The 19,570-nt window shown below is 41.4% G+C and overlaps 1 long non-coding RNA gene and 4 other non-coding genes across 5 annotated transcripts in view; all 5 read right to left on the minus strand.

Moving 5' to 3' along the window:
* Positions 1–19,143, minus strand: part of LOC127191531 (uncharacterized) — a 29,645-nt gene extending 10,502 nt beyond the window's left edge. Inside the window, exon 1 of the long non-coding RNA XR_007830920.1 lies at positions 18,810–19,143. This is a non-coding gene — a long non-coding RNA (uncharacterized LOC127191531). The remainder of the gene's footprint in view (positions 1–18,809) is intronic.
* LOC127192471 (small nucleolar RNA SNORD116) lies at positions 7,624–7,715 on the minus strand. The gene has a single exon (XR_007830958.1). It is a non-coding gene; the product is annotated as a small nucleolar RNA SNORD116 (small nucleolar RNA).
* Positions 12,925–13,018, minus strand: LOC127192470 (small nucleolar RNA SNORD116). Its single transcript, XR_007830957.1, has one exon. It is a non-coding gene; the product is annotated as a small nucleolar RNA SNORD116 (small nucleolar RNA).
* Positions 15,767–15,860, minus strand: LOC127192469 (small nucleolar RNA SNORD116). Its single transcript, XR_007830956.1, has one exon. It is a non-coding gene; the product is annotated as a small nucleolar RNA SNORD116 (small nucleolar RNA).
* Positions 18,450–18,543, minus strand: LOC127192468 (small nucleolar RNA SNORD116). The gene has a single exon (XR_007830955.1). It is a non-coding gene; the product is annotated as a small nucleolar RNA SNORD116 (small nucleolar RNA).
* Positions 19,144–19,570: the final 427 nt, after the last annotated feature.

A 19,570-nucleotide genomic window follows, 5' to 3' on the forward strand; every position in this document is an offset into this window, starting at 1 on the left:
CAAACAACAACAGCAAAACAGTTTTCAGAACCAACACTAAACCAGAAAAGAAATATATTAAGTAGAAAAACCTGAGATTGATGGCAAGTGCCTTTAATCCTTGCACTCAGGAGCCGGAGGAAGGTGAATTTCTGTAAGTTACATAGTGGATTATAGAACAAACAGGGCTTCAAACAGAGACCCTGCCTCAAAAATTTAAAAAAAAAGCACAAGAAAGGAAAGAAAAAGGAGGGGAAAAATAGGAAAAGAATGAAGAAGAAGAAGAAGAAGAAGAAGAAGAAGAAGAAGAAGAAGAAGAAGAAGAAGAAGAAGAAGAAGAAGAAGAAGAAGAAGAAGAAGAACAAGAAATGTCAATTGGAAAACTAAATATTAAAAACAATGTAAGTCTAATTATAAAACTTTAAAGTAAATTAAAAGTGAGAAAATGTTTAGTGACTTGAGATAGTCAAATGTTAATGGAATTGAAAATAAATATTGTCCCAGAATTTTCTAAGTAAACATGAATGTGCTATTATATAATGTGTGACAGTTTTCCAAATTGAGTTTCATAGTCCAAGAATAACTTTGAAGTACCTGCATATAGTTCTTTTTTCAATGAGAATAGAATCAAATTAAAATCTCATGTTATTTTTGAAATTATATATGTTAATGTTAAATGTATTATATAATATATTTTAATATCTTGAGAAAAATACTGAACTACTTTAAATTTGAATTTTAGTTATAGCTAAAAGTCCTTCATAATATGCTTATGTAGTATTACATATTATATATTTTTATCTATTGACTAATCCTTATATGGCTAAAGTCTGCTTCTTAAATACCAAAGCTTTCTCAGTTTCATTTTAAAAGACCCAGCAGTCTTAATTTGTTTGAGTTATTGAATTTTAACATTGAAAATATAATAACCTTAATATTATTCTCAACTTAGTTAGAACCATATCCATTTTAACAATCTTTTACAATTTAAATTAATATTAACATTATTATTGCAATATTCATGAAATATTTTTATGAGGTAACTTTTTAAACATTTGAAGTTGAAATGGGTTTTTATATAACAGATATTTGTTAACCAAAAAGGCTTATCCCAAGAATGCTTAGAGACAATCTCTCTTACCTACCAACAACCACATGGATAAATTCAGGCTCTATGTGTATCTGAAGTAGTTCATATATATGGTATATGAACAGGGAAACTAACCTACACACAATTAGTACCTCTTTTTCAGATACTAGACAATGGTCTTTTTACAAGGTAAGCCATTTTTAACTTCTTCTGAACCAATCAATTAGCCTACTCATGGGAAAAATTGGCAGCTTCTTCTTCAATCTTTTTTAAGCTCTGGTGGAGTAGTGTTTTAGTTCAATGAGGATTATGGCATACATGCCTCATTCATTTTGTTCAGCATGTGTAAACATACATGTAGAAGGAATCATTAATCAAATGCATACTTCCTTTATGAAACCCATGAATCTTGCTATACTGAGAAATAAAATGATTACTACAATTCACCTACTTACCATACTATGAAAACCATACTACATATGTGTTAGGTATTAATAAGTTTATAGGGAATATCAGGATACACAGATTTGTGTCACCTGGTAAGTGCCGAGAAAGTATGGCATACATAAGGAAAGTAGACCGATGTTTAGGTCACTAGTACAATAAAATTAAGTATCCTAACCAATTACCTATCATCTCTATACTATGTAGATCAACTGGGAAATATTTACTTTGCTTTTACTTCAGTGAAAATATATAATAACACTAAAAGGCACTGACCCACTAATTTCCACTGAAACACTGATCTCTACACATGAAATGACACATCTGGTAGTTTCAATTTCAATAAGAATGTATTCCATATGTTCATATATTTCCATTCTCTATCCTGAGTTAATGAGGTATTAAGAAAGAATTAGGAGGAATAGCCTTCTTGGGGGAGGTATCTTACTTTGGGTTTTATTGCTGTAAAAAAGATACCAATACCATGACACCTATTATAAAGGAAAATATTTAATTTGATCTGGTTTACAGTTTCAGAGTTTTAGTTAATTATCTTCATGTAGGGAAGCATGGCAATATATAGGCAAACATGGCACTGGAGAAGTAATGAAGAGTTCTACATCTTCATCCACAGGAAGCAGGAAGCTATATCCCACACTATGCATAACTTGAGCATAGTATATGACAAAACCAAACAACTCAGTGATGAATTTTCTTCAACGAGGCCACACCTACTAATAGTGCCACGGCCTATGGAATAGCATTCAAACATGAATCTGTGGAGCCCAAACCCATCAAACTACCTTAGAAAGTATATCACTGGAATGGGCTTTGGGTGTTCCAAACCCTTTTCAGGCCACTGTCTCTCTACCAGTGCATCAGAATGTAGCTCTGAGCTACTGCTCCAGTGCCATGAGTGTCTCCATGCTACAATTCTCCTCTTGCCATTATGATAAAGGACTATCTCACAGATACTGTAAGAAACCCCTCAATTAAAATGTTTTTCTTCATAACATTATTGCAGTGACTAAACCACTACTAAAATTTTTCTTTTGCCTATACAATACAGAAGTGAGCATTTCCATGACCCTGTGCTACACATAAAACATAATATGAGATTCATGATTGCAGAACTTAGAGAACTCCAACTGATCCCAGATTCATTGTTTCTGCTTTGTATGTTTATACTTTCTTCATTCCATTGCCTCCCACTAGTGATGGTTTCTGGTATTAAGCCTCTCTGGACTTGGAGTATTATCTCACATGGGAGAGACAGAAGCAATTTGCACCAATTGACATGGGAAAAAATCGGGATGTGACCTACATGTCTAAAATCATAGATCTGCTCATAAATATGCAAATATGGGAGCATGACTAGAGATATGAGTAAATTCATATGAAAAAACAGTTTCACATGCTCCAAAATAAGTTCCTTTTTTGTATATTAATAAGAGGTATGTGTTTGTGTATTGAAAATATACATGTGTCTTTGAGAATGTGGACATATATATATAGCAGTCAACACACAAATAGGTGTGCATGTGAAAAGAATCCAGATCTCACTGTAAGTCTTAGTATGATTGGACACATAACTCTGTCCATGCCTTATCACAAGCCTGTAGCTCATAAGCATGGAAGATATTAGTACACTTGGTGAGGAATAATTTTCGACACAGCAGCCTTCCATAGCATACCCTTTCTATGGTGTCCAGGAGAATTACTTCCTGAATCATATACTATTCATTACTCCCCTACTCCATCAATAACCCTTTTCATGTAGCTGTTTATAAACAAGGCCTAGGAGAGTAAAACCCTCCCAAAAGGGGGGTCCTCATTTTTATAGCTTGGGCTTTGAAATTACTATAGATTTTAATAAATATGCATGAAATTTCCAGAACTGTGAGGCTCTCAGGGCCTAGTTTGTGCTTTATTTTTCCAGGCTATCAATCACTATTCCCTACTAGCAGTACCAAAGATGGCTCCCAAAAAGCCGGAAATGAGGTCTAATTTAGCTGAAAAATCCTATTCCTCTGGAAAACTGAGGTTTAAAATATTTATTGAAAGCCGGGTGTGGTGGCACATGCCTTTAATCCCAGACATGGAGAGGAAGAGAGAGGCAGATCACTGTGCGTTTGAGGCCAGCCTGTTCTATAAAGTGAGTCCAGGACAGCCAAGGCTACACAGAGAGGCCTTGTCTCAAAAAAATAAAAAAAAATATTTATTGTAAAAACAAGGAGTATGTAGCTGACTCCTATCTTACCTGTGAGAGCATCCATTCTTAATATCATTTAGAATGAGAATGACAGTTATTGAATTTTGTTTATATAGGAGTCATCAAAGATCAAAGCCTATAGGAAGGCCATTTATCTTGATTAACTTATATTGGACAGTAGACCTGAGACCTATAATATGAAGGATAATATACTGCTATCCTACTGACAAATATCTATCAGTTATAATTTCTAGGGGTTCCTGAGTTACGTTATGGTCGGTCATTAGAATATAGATTCTCTCAGAGCCTACAAAGACTTTTATCCTCTACACTGTGATAATGTAATGCCTTCTGCTGGACTGGTGCTGTTGCACTCAGTCTACAGCATCCAAGCTCATGTCACCTGCCTGTGTCCCTCAGTACCAACAGCATGTCCAGCCCCCTTGAAAGCATCACTCCCAGGCAAATTTAAGGAGAAGAGACACAGTGATAGTAGTCTTCAGGGCTTAAACACACACACACACACACACACACACACACACACACACACACAAGTGCCAAAATTATGCCCAGGTTCATGTGTAGTCCATGCCTCAGCAACTATAACTTCTACTTTCCTACTTTCTCAGGGTATCAGAAGAACATTTAAAGGGTGTTTTCTCAGCAAGGAAGTGGAAGTGTTTTTTCTTTTCTTTTTCCTTTTTTTTTTTTTTTTTGTCTGGAGTCTGTGTTCTTTTGGCATAAAGCATCTCTACATCTTTTCTACTACTCCTGGCTCAGGTCCTAAGACATACTACTCTCTTTATCCATGTTCCCAAACACCAAGCATCAGCCTGACACATGCCAACTTAGCATTGTGGACCAGAGTATTCATAACATGGCACTTATCTGAAGGATTGGGCACAGTGACAGGATGGTACAACTCTAACTTGGACCAAGGTTCTCATTTTAGAACCTACCTTCAAATGATATTTCACATGTATGTGACCCAAAGAAAGGAAGTATACCAGATATGTTCAGAGAGAAAGATTTGAATGAGTATTCCTTCAGACATTTGGGTCTCACGTCAACTTAAATTAAATGAGGCAATGTTTCCATCAGTTCATCTGCCAGTAAATCTCTGAAGCATTTTCTCGATTACTGTAGAAGGAAATCTGCCGACTAAGATAGGTAATCCTGAGTTGTATAAAAAATCAGAGTGAACGACCAAACAGAATTAATGCATGGCTTTTGCCTCTGTTACTGCCTCCAGGTTCCTACCTTGAGCTCCTACCCTGACTTCTTCAAGTAGTATATTATGGCCTGACACTTGTAAGATAAAAAGCATCCTTTCTTTTTCACATTGATTTTGGTCATGGGGTTTATGACAGCAGTAGAAACATAACAAAGATGTCCACTGAAACCAGTGGCTATAACATGTTGAAGGCTACATCTCGGTGTCTAGTGTTGTCTAGTAGTCACAAGTATTTACCAAATCAGAATAGCAAAAATTAGGGAAAGTCTCCCCTCTATAATAAATAGACCTACTGAAGAGGAATATGTAGTAAATCATAATAACAGACATGAAAACAAAAAGACACTGCCTACAAAATAAAAAGAACAGACATTCATGCAAATACATGTATATCATTATGTCTGTTTGCCAGTAGATCTGAATACATTCATGTAAGGAAGATCTTGGCCAGTTTCCTAACAAGTTTGTGTGTGTGTGTGTGTGTGTGTGTGTGTGTGTGTGTGTGTGTGGTGTATATGTGCATACAAATATGTATACAATGTATAGAGGTGAATATAAATACATATAAAGAGCTGCAAACACCACCCATTCCTGTACAAGAGAAAATCATATATTTCTTGATGGAACCATTTCCACTCTTTGACTTGTGCATATGTCCCTGTCTCACAACAAATCTCTATCTAGTCCAGAGGTATGGTAAATATTAGCACATCAAATGGGCAGGCAACATAAAAACAGTGACATATGAAAGGAGCAACACTTTTCTTAGAGTCTAAATAAATCACTCCAGAGTGACCAATTTCTTTTTTAATGTGTCAAGTCCTACTCACTAGAAAGGCCTGGGTAAGTAGAACCTTCTCAATAAGGGATCCCTGTATTGACTGCTTGGGTAATGAGTCAGAACTTAAGCCTTTCAAGTTTTCTGCAACAACTAAAACATACCTAGATGGGGATAGGACATTACCTGCAGGAAGGAAGCTTTGCAGGCCTCATGATGCCGCTCAGTTTCCCTACTACAGAGGCATGACCGCTAACTGGCCAGTGGTTCACACAGAGTCTTCAAACAAAGCCTTGACCAGCTGAAGAAACCCATCTGAGCCTACTGCCTTTAGGAAAGGAAAGTTGAAAATGTTGCCATGCTGTGTACTGGAAGACCGGGAAAAACAGGAACATATGGCTGAACCCTAAATCATTTGTTGAACCTGTGTGCTGGACCTTCATCATTCTGAGACTGACAGTTATTGCATTTTCATTCATTTTGCACAGCTTCCATGGAGTATTTACATGGGTCAGGATAAATCTGTGCACATTAAAATGTCAATCATGCTGGTTAGTGATAGATAGGACCAAAAGACTCCATTCATTGAGCATAAAGAAGAATATATTGTCATGCCACTGACAAGCAATGGTTAGCCATATTCTCCAGGTACTAGATCTCAGGAAGTTGAACCTGAAGATCCAAGAAAGATCACAATGCCATCACCACCGTGGCCCTTTGTACTCGCTAATTTCACTGGTTGTCTACTGTAAATGAGTGCAGACTCAGGCCACCCTTTTAACTGTCTTTTTGTCCACAGTGGTCCCTCAGAACTAGTAGCACTTTCTGCACAGGAAGGGCATGGTTCCTAGGTAAACTACACCTGTGTAGAGGATATATAGCTACATCAAAGACAGAATTTATAAGTGGACCAATCAAGGAACACAGTTACAATGTCAATAAGGGTAGGAAGTTCACTTCATATCTCAGCACCTTTAACTTCTCTCCTCCACCCTGAGGTTGACAGACAAGGCAAGGCATTTAGATGGGAATTGTTTTCAATGGGGATATGGCATAACAGGAAGATTTTTACGGTGAGAATCCTTTTCTTGGACTAAAGTTTTGGTCTGAGTACTTCTCCCACTAATCCTGGATAAGATTCTAAATGAGGCATAACACATTCTTTACTCATGCTCCTCCAAACGATATTGCTTCAGCCTTACACTTGTGCAACCGAGTTTCATAAAATATTACATCTTATAGGGACTGCACAATAACAGGATAGTATTGCTATGAATTGTATTAGGGCTCCCCTTCTAGACCCTGTGCTCAAGCAAGGCATACATTTATAGAACACAGAATAAAAGAAAGTACCTGTTCAGAGAGTAAGGATATAGTGGCTATTCTCTGTACCCTTTAATTTTGTTGTGAACTTGACATAGGATAAAATGATCTGGTAAACTGAATATCAACTGAAAAAAATTTTGCTAAAGAAACACCTGTAGGTAAATCGGTATTGTATGTTCTTCATTGCTGAATGATGTGAAGGAATCTTATCCACTACAGTAGGTGGTACTGAGTGATTTAAGAAAACAAGATGAAGGAAACAGCAAACAGTATTAAGTCATGGATTTGGCTAGGGTGGCTATCTCTAGGTTACTGCATTTAATTCCTGCCCTGACTTCTATCAGTGATAGTATATATCCCAACTGTTGCAAAATGAAATAAACTCATTTCTTTTGGCAACATTGAAGCACAAGGAAAGGAGACTAGATGACAAAGGATGACCTCAGACACACCAGATTATTTGCTATGTCAATTCTGCTCTGCTTTGGAGGGTATCATGGATGATGATGACACCATAAAGAATAAACAAATGTGTGCTGTATCTATAAAGAACCAAAAAGTGATTTGTCCCAATGAGAGGAACAGTACTGAGTTTTCACTCATATTATTCAGCTATTGCAAAGACTTTTAGTCATGGATTCATTATGGATCAAAGGACCACAGGAGTGCCATTGAACAGAGATTCATGGTATTCTCGAGACTGTGGATGGTGTTAAGTGAAATGAATTCCAAGATCATGTCCATCTAGGGTCAGGAGAAATGGGCCCAATATGCAGCCTTGGGAGAACACAGAGGCCCTAAGCCTGTGTCTGGTCTTGAAAGGGCAGTATGAAGAAATGGATAGGTCCTGGAAGATCCACCAAAGACTGATAATTATGAGCACATAGGGGAATTCATACACGGCTTACTTTTGTCTTCAGAGGCCCTAAGGTATGTTATCAGCACCAAGCAGTGTCACTAGATGCTCAAAAACTGCTATTGCCATCAAAGAACAATGTTGTACTATTTTTCTGCACTAAGAGCTGAAAGCCAAATGAGACCCTGCAGAGACAGCACAAAGCATATGACACCATTAGTTGAAAGAATGAATATTGGTGAGTTTGGGCCATGTGATCCATATAAGTGATCTCTCACCACTACTGCTCTTCTAAAAGACTCTGATGTGGCTTGTCAGATCATGGAGACTTTATTCAGAAGGATTTCCTTGGAAAAGGGGATATGGTTAGGTGTCCAGTGCTTGCCAGATACCCGGTTCCTCCACTGGAATCATAATGGCATGTGCACCACTGTGCATGCAGTCCAACAAATTTTAGACTATCCAGCACTTCAAGTTGCTACAAGAGTAGCCAACAAGATGGTCACAAAAGAATGAATGTCACCTCCAAAATGTGTCAGGCCTGAATACTTTCCATGAAGGGCAATAACAAGGGCAGTCTCAACTTACTGGATCCCAGTAAAGAACTAGAACCCAGCTCCGATCATGTCCATAAGAAAAACCTTGCCTCTATAAATATCTTTGCCCAACAGTTGGGAGTGTTCCACATCCACTACATAACTACTTGTGTCTACAAAACTCTGTACAGGTAAAAGTCGGAATACCAACTGCTATAAAGGTTGTTCTTACAATTTTCCAGCAATGTGTCAGTAATTGGGCAATCAAACATCACACCAACTTCCTCTCTCCGGTCTACCTCTGCTTCTTAATGTGGTTTTCTCTCTTTTTCTCTGTGTTACTTTCTTTCCCTGTCTTTCACTGCCACTTTCCCTGTCAGCAGGATCAAAACGGTCAAGCAACCTGGAAAAATATCATGCAAAAAACAAAATTGTATCAATCTAAACTGGCTACTGTGTCCATACAGGCATGAGGCATTGATACTGTCATCTCCCAAGAGATGTTGTAACAATTAAAAGTATCTAATTACCACAAATGCAAAGTGTAAGCAAAAGTCAATTTTCCACTGGACATTGCTCATAAGCAAGGTACTCAAGGCAGTCTTTCATGACAGTATGTTACACACAGGACATTTGTTTGTGGGTACCTAGCAAGTTCTTGCCACACAATTGGCTTACTTCCATGCCCTTCACACAGATAGCTGAGACTCTCTGCCTTCATACAGCACAGTTCAGGATATACACCACATCAACTTGATCCAAGTCCAGTCAGCAGAATATTCACCAGGGAATAAGGGCAATTCAGAAAATGTAAATCCTCCATACTCCAAACTAAGGGCCTGAACAAGGGCACTCTCACTTTACAATATCCCAAAGGAGTTACTAGGTGTCAGCTCTGGCCATATTAACCATGATTCCATATCTCTCTCCATCCAGCAATAGGGCATCTTCAATATTTGCACCTATCCACAAAACTTTAGAGAGCTCAGTCCTGGTTTAAGCCAGAGGCAAATGGTTCTCTAGGTTTTGCTTACAACGCCACATCAAGAGAGTTAAGTCTGTCTTTTGCAACAGATACTACAACAAATTCTTTCCCTTTTTCTGGTTACCTCTCTCTCTGAAAGAGACTGCTTCCCTTTCTCTACTTCTGTCTTTTTCTCACACTTTCTCTCTTTCTCTTACATTTTGTCTCTCAGTAGAAACCAACTGATCATGCATCCTGGAAACCTGTCTTCAAGCCAAGAGAATGCATCAATCCAAATGTTGTCAAGTACTCCCTCACAGGGGTAATGCACTGAAGCTGACATTACTCCATCAAAGTTAAAACAATCAAAGCAACTAATTACCACAACTTCAACCAGCATGTGAAACTCCATTCTTTTTTTGGCCATTGATCATGTAGAGGAGTCTAAAGTAGGACTTGAATGATAGCACATGAACAACAGTATACTGTTTCCAATGGACACCTAACTGATAAGACAAATTCACCTTCCAGTGAAATGATATCCTAAATCATACAACAGAAAATATAATACAATCCACATAATCCAGTCCCACCCAAAATAATATAACTCTACTTATTTCCTTATAGAAGTACATGGAACAACATTGACCCTCCAGACATGGGGCAGTGTGATCATTCTCAGGATATTCACTCCTTGACCATTCACCTGGTGTCCTGGAACAATGTGCAAGTTTCATAAAGTCATCCACCTGAGTGCAGCGTGCTATGGTAGTACAAATCACCTATATTATTCAGATGATTATAAGTATCAGAATCCTACCAGCCATCTAAAAAGAAACATTAGTCCTGGGCTGTATAGAATGGTGAAGTTTGCTGAAGGCAGTGGTAGAAGTAGTTTCCTTTCATGGCCTCCAAACTTCAGCAAATTTATTCCTAAAAAGTGTGATTGAGAGAGAACCATGCAAAAAGTGTGAAATAAGTTTTCTCTCTCCTTCAAAGAAAGGGTCCCACTATTAAAGGAGGATACTACAGAAGCCCACAAGAGCCAATATTTCTATTACAGGACTCACACCAAGCACAGAAATGAGAAGAGTCTCCCGTTGTATATAAGCACTACACAGCAGTGCTCACTTCATAGCTTCTAGGACTGTAAAATGTTGGGATTAATTTTAAAGCATGCAGAGTACAGAGTGATGGCCAGAGCTTATCCAGCTGTTCTCTGAGAACCCACAAAGTCCCTGTAGGGTACAAATGGACCAACCCCTATTACCTCTTGGATCACTGCATTGTAGCTCTTCAACATGAAAGTCAGCTTCCCAGCATGTCTCAAAAGATCACCCAAAGGCCAGAAGCCTCCTGTCCTGAAGGGAAAGGTGCAAAGCTAACAGGATACAAAGAAGGCAATTCCTTATAGCTTCTGTCTTTTGAGCTCAATTTATTTCTTTCAATTACACATTGTCTCTCAGTAGAATCCAACTGATCACACATCCAGGGAATACATCATCAAGGCAAGAGAATGCATCAATCAAAACCTACTCAAGTGCTCCTACACAGGGATAAGCCAGAGATGTGACAACACTCAAAGCATCTAATTAGGACAACTACAACCTGTGTGTGTAACTCTATCCCAATATGGCCATTGCTCATGGACAGAACTTCAAGTAGGATGAGAAGTAGTCAGTGACCACATTATAATTCTTCCAATGGATACTCAACAGGAAAACAAGCTCACATTCCAGTGCAAATAATACCTTAAATCACAGGACAAAAATCCAATCCAATCCAAGTCAAAGCAATGCTATCCAACTCTATCTAATATACTCCAATTCAAAAATAAGGTAGATGTCCTTATTTCTTTGTGGAAATACTAGGGCCAAATTTGGCCAACCACATATGCCTCTGTGTGAGCATTCACAGATTGTTCATGCAATGGCCATTCCCCACGAGAAAGGCCCTGAGCTAACAGGATGCAGAGATGGTAGTTACTCAATATTTCACCAACTCTGGAGAATCCTGTGTTCTTGGAGGAATTCATAGGTGGCTTATCTTTTCCCTCAGAGATCCAAGGTATATAACAACAAGTCCTAGTACTTTTACATTGTATGTTTAAAAAATGTAGACTACTTGACCACAAAATTTACTCAGACACAGACTTTATTTTCAGTTTTGTCTGTTATTGATTTATTTTTGTATACCAGTGCTTCAAAAACTTGTGATCACAAGGACCTGTCCTCAACTGATCCAGTCCATGACACTCTTCGATACCTCAGTCTCGGGCGGGTGTTGTTGCTACTCTTTCACTGTTTCTTTCTTTCTCACTTTCTTTCTTTCTTTCTTTCAATTACACATTGTCTTTCAATAGAAACTAAATGATCACACATACTGGAATGATTTTGTGAAGGCAAGAGGTGAATAACAGCCAACAACCCAAAGAATAATTCTTCTGATGGACACTTAACAGGAAGACAAACTCACCTTCCAGTGCCAATGAACCCTTAAATCGCAGGACAGAAAACCCAACCCAATCCAAACAAAAACACTGCTATCCACTCCTATCTAATCCACGCCAATCAAAAATGAGATAGGTGTCCTTATTTGCTTGTGGAAGTACTTGGGCCAACATTGTACTTCATCCACACCTGGGACTGTGGGAACATTCCCAGGATGTTCATACCTTGGCCATTCCCCTGGTGTCCTGGAAAACAGTGCAAGTTTCATAGAGTTATTCTACTCAGAATACTAAAAACCATACACCAGATTGTAGTATCATACCATGGTCCAAAACACCAATATCATTAAGAGGGTTAAAAATGCCATGTTCCTACTTGCGTTCTATATAGGGATATCACTCCTGGCCTATGTAGAATGGTGAAGTTTGCCAAAGACAGTGATATAGAACCACTTTCCTTTTGTAGCCTCCAAACTTCAGTACCTCTCATCCTATACAGAAGGATATCTCAGAGATAATCTTGGAAGCAGTGACAAAAATATTTTCTCTTCCCTCCCACCAAAGGTTACTGCAAACCAGGGAGGATACTGCTGAAGCACAGGGGACCCAATATATCTCTTAGATGCCTGAGAGAAATCACAGGTTAGACACCAGTTTCCCTCTGTACAGCCGTACTGCACAGCTACTGCACACACCACTTCATGGCTTCCAGGAGGGTGACATGAGGGGAATGGTATTAAGAGAATGCAGAATATTGCCTTAAGGCCAAACATGCTCCAGGTGCAGTTTGAGAACTGGCAAAGTGCCTGCAGGGCACAAAATGGAGTAACCATTATTACCTATTAGATCATTGCAATGCATCTCCTAAACATGAAAGTCAGCTTTCTAGTCAGTGCCCAAGGAACTGTGTTAACCAGTGCCGTGATTGCTGGCAGAGTTGTGAAAACAGAGGGCCAACTAGAGGGAGTCTAACAAGAGATGGCAAAGGGAAAGGCAGTAGAGGAGATTCCAAGCCTGTGTCTGACACCCAGAACATAGGGATGACCCAAAGGTGCTAAAAGTCAGTACCAATGCGACTGGAGGTACTGATTTTTCACTCAATTTCTTCAAAATTTCCAAGGAATATTTGACTGGGAATCATCATGGATAAAAACACATTGGACTGTACTTGCACAAGAGTTTTGGAGTACAATGGAGCCTGTAGTATTGGTACCTCTGAGAAATCCCAAAACATTTCCAAATCATGGACAGAGAATATGGGTCCAAGCTCTGAAATTGGTCACCATGAAGACAAAGGCCTGCAGTGCTGAAATGAAAGGTCCTGAGCTAATAGGAGGCAGGGACGGTATTTCGTCACAGCTCCACCAATTACCAAGAACCTGGAGTACTTGGAGGAATTCACACTTGGCTCACCATGGTCTCAGATGCTTGCAGGTACATCATGAAAACAAGAAAATTTATCTGGAGGGTAATAAAGGAGCCTTTACCACTTACTGATGTTGGCAAATATGTTCCACAAGATGCCCGCCTGTGTAGACCAAGGAAAAAGACATTGTGGAGAAAGCACAAAGTACATGCCACCATTACAGTGAGAGCCATGTCAAACCAGAGTTGTGGCAGAGCACCTAACTTTGGGAGGGTCAGAATACACATGCTCTTTTACCACTCAGCATTTCCTCAATCTCCAACATTGCCAGCCAGGACCAGTAGGGCTTTACTAACAATCTTTCTAGTAAATATGGTGGGGCTACATACCAAGTGCTTGCCATACAATGGGCTCTCTTCTATGCCTTACAGAGAGATAGCTGAGACATTCTGTTTCCACAACACACTGCAGGAAATCCAACAATCAACATTGAGGCAAATCCAATTAGCAGAAAGTTCCCCAAAGAATGGAGGCACAAAGAATTCCTTAATCAGGCCCGCCCCACTGTAAGGGCCCAACAAGGGCCCTCTCACTTCCCAATAACCAAATGGAGTCCTAGGTCTCAGTTCTCACCTTAGTCCAAGATACAGAAACAAGCCCATTGCTCTCTCTGCCCAGACATAGGGCAACATCTAAATTTTTAACAGGCTATTGTTTCTACAGAAATCAGTTATTCTTGAATAGATATCAGTAGTTCTCTAGGATTTGCTTACAGCTCCCCATTAAGTGCCTCACATTTGACCATGTCCCCTGGAGGGGGGAGAACTGGAGGCACTCAGAGGAAGGACAGCAGGTTACCAAGAAGAGATTTGATACCCTATGAGCATATACAGGGGGAGGTAATCCCCCTCAGGAACAGTCATAGGGGAGGGGAATAATGGGAAAATGGGAGGGAGAAAAGAAGGGGAGGATACAACGGATGGGATAAACATTGAGATGTAACAAGAATAAATTAATAAAAAAAGGAGGAAAAAAAAAAAGAAATTTCAGTGTGTCTTTACAGACAAAAAACTATCAAACTGCTTCTAAATATTTTATAAACCAGGGGTTAAGGCTGGCATTGCAACTTTTTCTCTGTCTCTCTCTGTCTCTCTCTTTCTCTGTTTGTATCCCCCCCCACCCTCCCTCCTTCCTTAAGTTATGCATTGGCTCTCAATAGAATCCAACTGATCACACATCCAGGGAAAGGTCATCAAGGCAAGAGAATGTGTTGATCCCAACCTGGTCACGTGTTCACACACAGGGTTAAGCCATTTCAGCCATCATCCATCCAGAGATGTTACAACACTCAAGCCACCTCCAAAGCACAATGACACCCTGCCTGTGAAACTGTATTCCATTATTGCCATTGCTCATGCTCAGAGGCTCAGGCAGGAGGTGAATGACAACCACTGACCCACAGGATACTTCTTTTGATGAACACCTAACAGGAAGACAAACTCACCTTCCAGTGCCAATGAACCCTTAAATCGCAGGACAGAAAACCCAAACCACTCCGAACCAAAACACTACCCTCTTGCCCTGTCTAGTCCACTCCAATATAAAAATGAGATAGGTGTCCTTATTTGCTTGTGGAAGTACTTGGCCCAACCTTGACCCTCTACACCTGGGGCCCTGGGAACACTACCAGGCTCTTCAAGACTAAATCATTCCGCAGGTGTCCAGGACAAACTTACAAGTTTCATACAGCCATTAAACCCAGAATACTAAAGATCATCCACCAGAGTGTAGCATCCTAGCCTGGTCCAAAGCTCCTCTGTCATTCACAGTACTATAATTGCCATTTTTGTACCTGCCTTCCACAAAGAGACATCAGGCCTGGACCAGAAAGGATGTGAATTTAGACCAAGAGAGTGATATAAAACCACTTGCCTTGCAAGGCCTCAAATCTTCAACCACTCTCATCATAAAGAGAAGGATATCTGAGAGAGAATCTTGCAACCAGTATCAAAACTGTTTTCTCCACCCTTCCAAGAGAGTGTCCTGCCAACCAGGGAGGATACTGTCAAAGCTCATGGGACCCAGTTTCTCTCTGACAGGCATGAGAGTAATCACAGGCTGGACACCAGTATTCTTCTGTACAGCAGAACTGCACAGCAACATCATACTCTACTTCCTGGCTTCTAGGATGGAAACATGTGGGGAATGGTGTTTAAAGGACACAGAGCACATCCTGATAGCCACAGCTATTCCATTAGCTGTCTGAAGACTGGCAAAGTGCCTGCTTGGCACAAAATGGGGCAACCACTACTAGCTCTTGGAACACTGCAATGCATCGCCTCAACATGAAAGTCAGCTTCTCAGCCAGTCTCCAAAAAACATTCTTGCCCAGAGCCATGATTGCTGGCAGAGTAGTGAAAGCAGAGGCCCATCTGGAGGATGCCTGGCTGCAGGTGGAGAAAGGGAAAGCCATTGGAGTGGTTTTTCAGGCTGTGTCTAACCCCCAGAGGATGGGGATGAACCAAGGGTGCCAGACTACAGTCCTGATGCGTGTGGCGGTATCGAGTTTTCACTCATTTTGTTCAGTTTTTCTAAGGAATGTTTGACTGGGAATCATCATGGATCCAAGCACCCTGGAGTTTCCTTGCTCAAGGAGTTTTGCAGTCGGGTGGAGCTTGCGGTGTTGGTGGCTGTGAGGAATCCCAACCCCTTCCCCAACCATGGAAAGAGAGTATGGGACTAAAGGACCACCCTGGAATCACTGAGAAGCCAGAGGCCTGCATTCCTGAAGAGAAAGGTCCTGTGCTAAGAGGAGGCAGGGATGGTAGTTCCTCACAGCTCAACCAAGTCTTGAGAATCCTGAGTACTTGGAGGAATTCAAGATTGGCTTACCTTTATCCTCACAGGCTCTCAAGAACATCTTATGCACAAGAAAATTTCTCAAGGTGCCCTAACCACTCAAAGAAGCATGCTGGCACATTTCTTCCATGAGAGGGAACCCTTATTATCCAAGGAGTGAGACACTGTGGAGAGAGCACAAAACACATGCCACCATAACAGTGAGAGCCATGCCAAGGCGGAATTGGGGCAGAGCAGCTAACTTTGGGAGGGTCAGAACACATCTGCTCTCTCACCACTCAGACTCTCCCCAATTCTCCAAACTTGACAGCCAAGACCAGGAGGGCTTGGTACTAACCATCTTTTTCTAAAATTTGGTAGAGCTACCTAACAGGTGCTTGACACACATGGGCTCTCTTCAATACCCTACACAGAGATCTGAGACCTTTTGCTTCCACAACAAAAGGCAGGCAATCCAACAAGCAATGTTAAACTGATTCCAGGTAGCAGAAAGTTCACCAAAGTTTGGGGGCACAAAGAATTCTTTAATCCTGCCCACTCTACTCTAAGGGCCCGAACAAGGACCCTCTCACTTTCCAGTAACCCAATGGAGTCTTGGATCTCAACTCTGGCCTTAGTTCAAGATACAGCCATAACCTAATTCCTCTCTCTATCCATCCATAGGGCAACATCTAAATATTCAACAGGCAACTGGTTCTATAGGACTCAGTCATTCTTGAACAGAGACCAATGATAATTTAGGTATTACTTACAGTTCCCCATTGAGAAACTTCTGTGAATTTTGCAGTTAGATACCTAATGAACTGCATCTCCCTGTTTTGGAAACCTCAGTTTTAGGCTGGCATTGCCACACTTCTCCTTTGGACACATTCTCTCTCTCTCTCTCTCTCTCTCTCTCTCTCTCTCTCTCTCTCTCTCTCTCTCTCTCCTCTCTCTCCTCTCTCTCGCTCTCTCTCTCTCTCTCCTCTCGCTCTCTAGTCTCTCTCTCTCTCTCTCTCTCTCTCTCTCACTCTCCTTCATAATTGACTGTCCCTCAATAGAATCCTAATGATCACAGGTTCCAGAAAAGGACATCAAGGCAAGAGAATGGGATAATTGAAATCTGGTCAAAACCTTCCACACAGGGTTAAGCCATTTCAGCCATCATCCATCCAGAGATGTTACAACACTCAAGCCACCTCCAAAACACAATGACACCCTGCCTGTGAAACTGTATTCCATTATTGCCATTGCTCATGCTCAGAGGCTCAGGCAGGAGGTGAATGACAACCACTGACCCACAGGATACTTCTTTTGATGAACACCTAAGAGGAAGACAAACTCACCTTCCAGTGCCAATGAACCTTTGTAAATCACAGGACAGATAATCCAAACCGAGACGAATCAAAACACTGCCATCATGAACTATCTAGTCCATTACAATCCAAAAAGAATATAAGTATCCTTATGTGCTTGTGGAAGGACTTGGGCCAACACTGACCATCTAAACCAGGGGACAGGGGAACGTTCCCAGGCTCTAAGTTTCTAAACCATTCCACTGGTGCCTGGACAATTGTACAAATTTCAAACAATCCTTAAACCCAGAATACTAAAAATCACATCCACCAGAGTGTAGCATCCTAGCCTGGTCCAAATCACCACCGTCACTCACGGGACAATAAGTGCCACTTTCCTACCTGCCTTCTAAAAATGGGACAACTGGCCTAGCCCAGAAAGGATGGCAATTTTGGCAATTTGTGTGGCACAGAACCACTTGCCTTTCCTGACCTCCAATCGCCAACCCCTCTCATCCCAAACCAAAGGGTGTCCGTGAGATAATCTTGCAACCAGTATCCAAAACGTTTTCTCCACCCTTCCAAGAGAGTGTGCTGCCAACCAGGGAGGATACTGTCCAAGCTCATGGGACCCCGATTAACTCTTACAGGCCTGTAAGTAATCGCAGGCTGGACACCAGTTTCCTTCTGTACAGCAGTACTGCACAGCAACTTCGCACTCCACTTCCTGTCTTCTAGGAAGGAAATATGTGGGAGTGGTATTTAGAGGGCACAGAGCACATGCTGATGGCCACAGCTATTCCACTTGCAGTCTGAAGACTGACAAAGTGCCTGCCTGGCACAAAATGGGGCAACCACTACTAGCTCTTGGAACACTGCAATGCATCTCCTCAACATGAAAGTGAGCTTCCCAGCCCGTCTCCAAAGAACATTCTTGCCCAGTGCCATGATTGCTGGCAGTGTAGTGAAAGCAGAGGCCCATCTAGAGGGTGCCTGGCTGCAGGAGGAGGAAGGGAAAGGCAGTAGAGTGATTGTCCAGCCTGTGTCTGACCCTCAGAGGATGGGGATGACCGAAGGGTGCCGGACCTCAGTCCCGATGCAAGCGGCGGTACTGAGTTTTCACTCATTTTGTTCAGCTTTTCCAAGGAATGTTTGACTGGGAATCATCATGGATCCAAGCACACTGGTGTGTCCTTGCTCAAGGAGTTTTGCAGTTGAGTGGAGCCTGCGGTGTTGGTGGCTCTGAGGAAATCCAAGCCCTTCCCTGACCATGGACAGAGAATATGGGACCAAGGCCTGACCCTGGGATCACCCAGAAGCCAGAAGCCTGCAGTCCAGAAGAGAAAGGTCCTGTGCTAAGAGGAGGCAGGGATGCTAGTTTCTCACAGCTCCACCAAGTCCTAAGCATCCTGAGCACTTGGAGGAATTCACACTTGGCTTACCTTTATCCTCACAGGCTCCCAGGAACATCTTCCCCACAAGACAACTTCTCTGGAGGGGAATCAAGCTGCCCTGACCCCACAGTGAAGCATGCGGGCACATTTCTTCCACAAGAGGGCCACCCTTGCGGTCCAAGGAGTGAGACACTGTGGAGAGAGCACAAAACACATGCCACCATAACAGTGAGAGCCATGCCAAGGCGGAATTGGTGCAGAGCAGCTAACTTTGGGAGGGTCAGAACACATCTGCTCTCTCACCGCTCTGCCTCTCTCCAATTCTCCAACCTTGCCTGCCAGGACCAAGAGGGCTTTGTACTAACAATCTTTCTGGTAAAATTTGGTAAGGCGACCTTCCACGTGCTTGCCACACAATGGACTCTCTTCTCCGCCCTACACAGAGGAAGAGGAGACACTCTGCTTCCACAACACCCTACAGGCAATCCAACAACCAATGTTGACCCAAATTCAGGCAGCAGAAAGTTCACCAAGACTAGGGGCACAAAGAATCTTTAAGCCTCTTCACTCTACTCTAAGGGCCCAAACAAAGGCCCTCCCACTTCCCAATAACCCAACGGAGTCTTGGGTCTCAGCTCTGGCCTTAATCCATATTACAGCCATGACCCCACTGCGTTCTCTGCCCAGAGATAGGCCAACATCTAAATTTCCAGCAGGCTGCAGTTTCTACACAACTCACTTATTCTATATGACAGATATCTACGATTCCTTTGATTTACATACAGCTCCCCATTAAGATACTTCCATGT

Source organism: Acomys russatus, chromosome 7 (genome assembly GCF_903995435.1).
Source record: "Acomys russatus chromosome 7, mAcoRus1.1, whole genome shotgun sequence".
NCBI lineage: Eukaryota > Metazoa > Chordata > Mammalia > Rodentia > Muridae > Acomys > Acomys russatus.